We start from the raw sequence: 6,009 nt of genomic DNA, 5'->3' as shown, positions 1-6,009 counted from the left end.
GTTAATATTGTGCTTTTGGTTGTATAACCTATTAAACATACTTAGTTTATCCATACTAATTACACTGTATGTACTTTTCCGCAAATTTTTATTTTCGTTCGTTTTTTTCATTTATTTTATTAAATTCTTTTTTAAGTTATCCGAGTTAATCTGAAGTTCTCCTTAAGATGAAGCCACTGAACCACTCAAGGTCTTTTTACTCGTATTTTAAACGAAATGCATATCTCTCCCCCTTCCTTGGGACTCTTCCAATTTTTAGTTCTATCATTTCATCTGCGCGGGTGCCACACTTCGTGAATTCGAAACATATATTACCCTCCTTTGTCGAACTCCAAATAATCCCCTAGGCACATAATGCATCTTCAATATGTTTTATCCCCCTTATCGAATCATGTAAATGCAAAACAGGGATTCACTAAGCCTTAAAACTGAGGAATGTTTGACTTTAGCGTAAGCCAGCATAAAATAAAAGACACAGTTAAGGATACGAGGGAATTAATATTTAAAGGATCCATACAATGGGTGAGGTAGTAAGAGTCAGACGAGGTTAATTGAAGGCCCGTCACTTCTCCCATCCCGTGATAAGCCCGTTCCACACTTGCGCCATTCAATCGCGGAATTTCATTTCGGGTCGCCCAGTAACAGCAACAAAGGAGGACCACGAGCCCCTATTCCCTCTCTTCCCCCCCCCCCCCTATTTGAGGCCCCTAACTCTGTTTGGCTGGTAGTATTTCACGGTCAAATGGACGCATTCGCAGTTATACTTTTTATCGCCATCAGAATCATTATTCGCCCAGGGAAGAAATCCATTCACTACGTTAATTGTGCAAGTTAAACGCCGCGTGCCCAGCGCCTTCTTTCGGCTTCCGATGAATCTTCTCATTTCCTCGAAGGTATCGAACCGGGCTCTCGCTCCTGGAATGAAGGGGCTGAGTGGCCGCGCGAAGAAAGTCGTAATTTACAGGGGAAATTCCTTTGATTCTTATTTTTGGCATACATTTTAATTTAATCTTCGTCCTCTCATAGTAATTCATTAATATGTTATTGGGCTCGTTGTTTGATATGTTCTCATTTTTGTTTTTTTTTGCAGGACGTCTTCAGAAGAATACTGTCCCGTAATCACGACCGATCTGAGGGCAGGAAACAACAATGTGATGGGACGCTGGGTTGGCTGTACCATGCAGATCGAAGTGTAACTGATCATGCGTACGATAAATTATTTCTTATTTTTTAAAAATTCGTCGAAAAATAACCATGAATATAATATCCCTTTCTAGATACATAGATCATTTTATCATTTAGAGATATCTTGGAATGGTATTATTTTTCAATTAATTACCTTTTTGCTTATTTCATTATAGGACTTCCTCGACAGAATTATCGGGCAGAGAGTGTAAGACCAGTCTGCCGATTCATGGCACCTTGAGACCGTCGGTGGTGAGTGTCACATTTATTTCATTTTCTTTAGTAGCCACTGGTTTTCTCGGTGTTTAGCTCTTTGCTGCAGGGATAGCAAGGTGCATCTTACAGTACATAATAACCAATTCTAATAATACAGCTCCCAGTAAACCTATTTTTGAAAAACTAGAAATCTTACCTCTTCCTTGTATGTACATCCTTGAAACAGTGTCTCTTATTAACAAAAATCAAGACATGTTTATTAAAAATTGTGACCTTCATATTCATAATACGAGAAGCCAAAATGCATTCCATGTAAGTCAGCACAGAGTAAATAAAACGATTAAAGGGATAGATCATCAGGGAATACTTATGTACAATAAATTGCCTGCTTATATTAAAAATATCAAAAGTTCCTTTAAATTCAAGTGTGCCGTGAAAAAACTACTTTCATGTAAATTATTCTATAGTGTAGATGATTTTCTAATGCATACCATTTTAAATGTATAATTTAAATGTGTTAATCCCAAAAAAATTGTAAATTGTATGTATTTGTATTTTTCATATTGTTTTGATATTTTGCATAATGTTTTTTTACTGATATGAAGTGTAAAACATGTATTGACAAAGCCATGCATAATTCTATGCTTATGGTGAATGAATAAATTGAATTGAATTATCTAAGAAGTATGATGAACCACTCTTTTGACTTCCAGGTTCCTAAAAACACTACCTCCCGGTCATCACCCGTAAGCCATTACCCCTTCCCAAACTCATTATCACATACCCACCATCTTACCCCCACAGCAGGACACCCTCGGCAATACCCCGCCAGTAACACCATCACCACAGGATGCTCTCCCACTCCTTTCCACTCAAAATACCTTGACCCCCACAGGTAACATCGCTAATCTTTGTCCCTCATACACGACTGAATTCCCCGATAATGACCTTGAGACATCACATTTTACCCAACTACCCACAAAATACCGGTTTGGATTTTCTCAAACCTTTTCACCCCTAGACCCTTTTGCGCCAGAATTCTTCCCTAAAAGCCACCACAGATCCCTAAATCCTCTGGCACCGGAATTCGTCTCTTTCCAACTTGAAGGTAAAAATACATCTCGAAGCCTTTCCTCTGCAACCATTGATCTACGTGAACGATACGTGGCTCCAAGTAAATTCTTTAACAATCAATTAACCTTATGCGACATTTTTAGATCTCATCCTCGTTCTTTTCAAATAATTTACCTCAACGCCCAAAGTCTCTCTGCACACCTTGACGAATTGTGTCAACTTCTACCTGACAATGACATTCATGCAATTTCCATCGCTGAGACTTGGCTTAAGCCTCATATGTCTACCACGTCCATCGACATCCCTGGCTACAACTTCTATCGACATGATCGTATTGGCAAGGGTGGTACAGGCGTAGGTGTCTACGTGAGAGAAGATCTCTCATTCAAAATTATATCAAAAAGTTCTTCCATTTACTGCAAAAGACCCGAGTTCGCATTCTTAGAGATAACCTTCAATCTACAAAAAATTCTTTTAGGCATAGTTTACCGCCCACCAAAGGTAGGTTATTTTTCTGAGTTGGAAGAAGCATTATCTTCCCTCATTCCGAACTATGACCATGTTATTATTACCTGTGACTTCAATGCCAACCTTCTTTCCTCAACTCATGACTAAAACAATTACTAACTCTGGTCATACCTCGGTCTTAGCATACTTCCCCTAGAACCTACCCATCATATATCTTCATCAGCCACTTGGCTTCATGCAATAATTACAGCCAACCCTGACAAAATCACAACACATGGCCAACTTTCTAGCCCAGGAATATCCATGCATGATGCATTATTTTTAACATACTCAGATGTCCTAAATTTAAGCAGAAATTCATTCTTACTCGCGATTTCAAGTCCATAGATGACAAAAACATAGTATCCGATGCAGCTACCATTCCATGGCAGTCCATAGAATTCATCGACGACATAGATAAAAAAGTAGAACTATTTAATACGTTCTTAAATGATCTAGGACACAAACATGCACCGTTTAGAAAAATCCAACCATCAAAACCACGCTCCCCTTGGATAACAGATGAAATAAAATACTTGAAGCGTAGGCGTGACGCAGTCTATAGCCTGTTTAAAAAACATAAAAACGAAAATGTATTCAATATCTATAAAAAACTACGTAACAAAAGTAAACAAGTCATTAGAAATTCCAAAATCAGATATGCCTTCCAAATATCTAAAGAGCCCCCGTCACATATTTGGAAAAGCTTGAAGTAACTTGGTGTCGGAAAAACTAAAAATCAACACTCCTTACCTGCTGACATTTCTCCTGACGACCTAAACCGTTTATTCACAACCCCACCGACGGAAATCGACTTCAATGCAAAAAATGAATACTTATACAATTTGTATAATTCTGGACCAACTCCAGTTTCTGCTGGAAGCTCATTCAAAATTTCTCCCGTCACACAAATGGAAGTCCTCCAGGCCCTCAAGAAAAATCAAGTCCTCCTTAGATGGAGCTGTTGGAATTTCAGCTATTCTCATACAAAAGTTACTTCCCATTGTACTTCCTGTTCTAACTCATATCTTTAATTGGTCTAACTGGAACATATCCCTTACTCTGGAAACGGTTGCCCTCGTCCGTCCCATCCCCATAAAATCCACACCCACTAACATTGCTGAATACAGACCAATCAGCATTTTGCCTCCTTTATCAAAAGCATTCGAGAGACTCATTCACGAACAAATTTCGAAGTTTCTTCATGAAAATAACTTACTTGATCCTCTACAATCAGGCTTTCGGTCCTCTCACAGCACAGCTGCCGCTCTCCTTAACAAAACAGATGACATCCGACTATCCATGGATCGCAAAGAGGTGACAATAATGACTCTCCTAGACTATCAAAGACTTCAACTCTATTGACTAAGATATTTTCTTAGCAAAACTTCAAAACCTGAATTTTTCTTCCTCGTCTTTACTGTGGATTCGCTCATACCTAAGTCACCGATTCCAAAGAGTCATTACACCTAATTCATCCTCTAACTGGCTTCAAATACACAGGGGTGTTCCACAAGGATCCATTCTTGGACCCTTGCTTTTTTCCCTGTATATAAACGATATTAGTAAATGCATTTTAAATTGCAATCATCATCTTTATGCCAATGATTTACAAATATATCACCATTCCCACCTTCAAGACCTACCTACAATTATAAACGAAATTAATTCAGACCCAGCTGCTTTGTCGCTATGGGAAATAAAAAATTTATTAAAAGCCAATCAAATCAGTCCCAATCCCAAGTCCCCAATCAAAAGTCAGTCCATTATAATCGGATACCATAAACTACATTCTTAAATAAGTATTGATAAACTACCACCACTAAAATTGCAAGTATCTATCATACCATACCTAGGGATAGTAAATAATTTAGGCTTAACCATAAATGAAACATTATATTGGACTGATCATGCAATTGCCATATGCAGAAAAATTAACTCATCCCAGCATTCACTGAAAAGGTTAAAGCACATTGCTCCCCCCTCCTTAAAGATGCTTCTTGTGTCCTCTCTTCTCATACCCCACTTTGATTACTGTGATGCAGTATACCAAGACCTTTCAGGCAAACTGAAAACCTAACTCCAGAGGACCCATAATTCCTGTGTGCGGTTCATATGTGATCTTAGGAAATACGATCATATTTCCGACTCATTTAATAGAATATCCTGGTTAAAGCTAGAAGGCCGCAGGCATTTACATATTCTTTCACTTTTCTACGGAATACTTTCAAACCACACACCTAAATATCTATACAAAAATTTCCTCTTCATCAGCTCAATCCACAACAGAAATACTCGGGGTAATAATAAACTTCTTGTCCCACACAATTGCACGGAAATCTATCACAAATCTTTTCGTGTTACAGCATGCCGTCTGTGGAACTCTCTCCCAGATGACATAAAAAACTCTTCATTAATAACAACATTTAGAAGAGCACTCCACAAGTTCATTTTCCTCAGGTAATTAACTTAACCAGTTTACCCTCCGTCATTCCACTCAGCTGTTATACAGATCACTGTGTCTACTTTTTTTCTGCTTTTTGTCTTGTCATTTCAAGCGGTAGGAGTTTGCATCATTATTTTTAGAAATATTACGCTTCTCATTACTCCGCATGTGTTGTCAATGTATTTAATTTCTCAATTTCAATAACTTAATTATATGTATGCAATGTAAAAATGATTGTTACAATGTAGATGTATCTTTCCTCTAATTAATAGGAGTTTGGCAGGTTTTTCACACCCCCCTTCTCTTTGTGGGTGTTTTTCCTGCGTGGGTTTTTACTAGTCGGGCAATGCCACGCTCTCCCTAGCTTTTCCCACAAACATCATTCTTTGCGTAGACTTTTCTCATTTTATTGTTCTCTATCTTCACTGTCATTTAATTTGAGTATGTGTAGGTGTATTCTTAATTTATATATGTATATGTATGGGTGTATATGTGCATAATTATGTATGTGTATGCATGCATGTATGTTTGTATGTGTATGTGGCTATGTATGTATATGTGTAGGTATGTGTATGCATATA

The sequence above is a fragment of the Hetaerina americana genome, unplaced genomic scaffold (genome assembly GCF_022747635.1).
Source record: "Hetaerina americana unplaced genomic scaffold, ioHetAmer1.1.p SCAF_7, whole genome shotgun sequence".
Taxonomy (NCBI): Eukaryota; Metazoa; Arthropoda; class Insecta; order Odonata; family Calopterygidae; genus Hetaerina; species Hetaerina americana.
The sequence above is the reverse complement of the archived record's forward strand: the minus strand, read 5'-3'. Positions refer to the sequence as shown.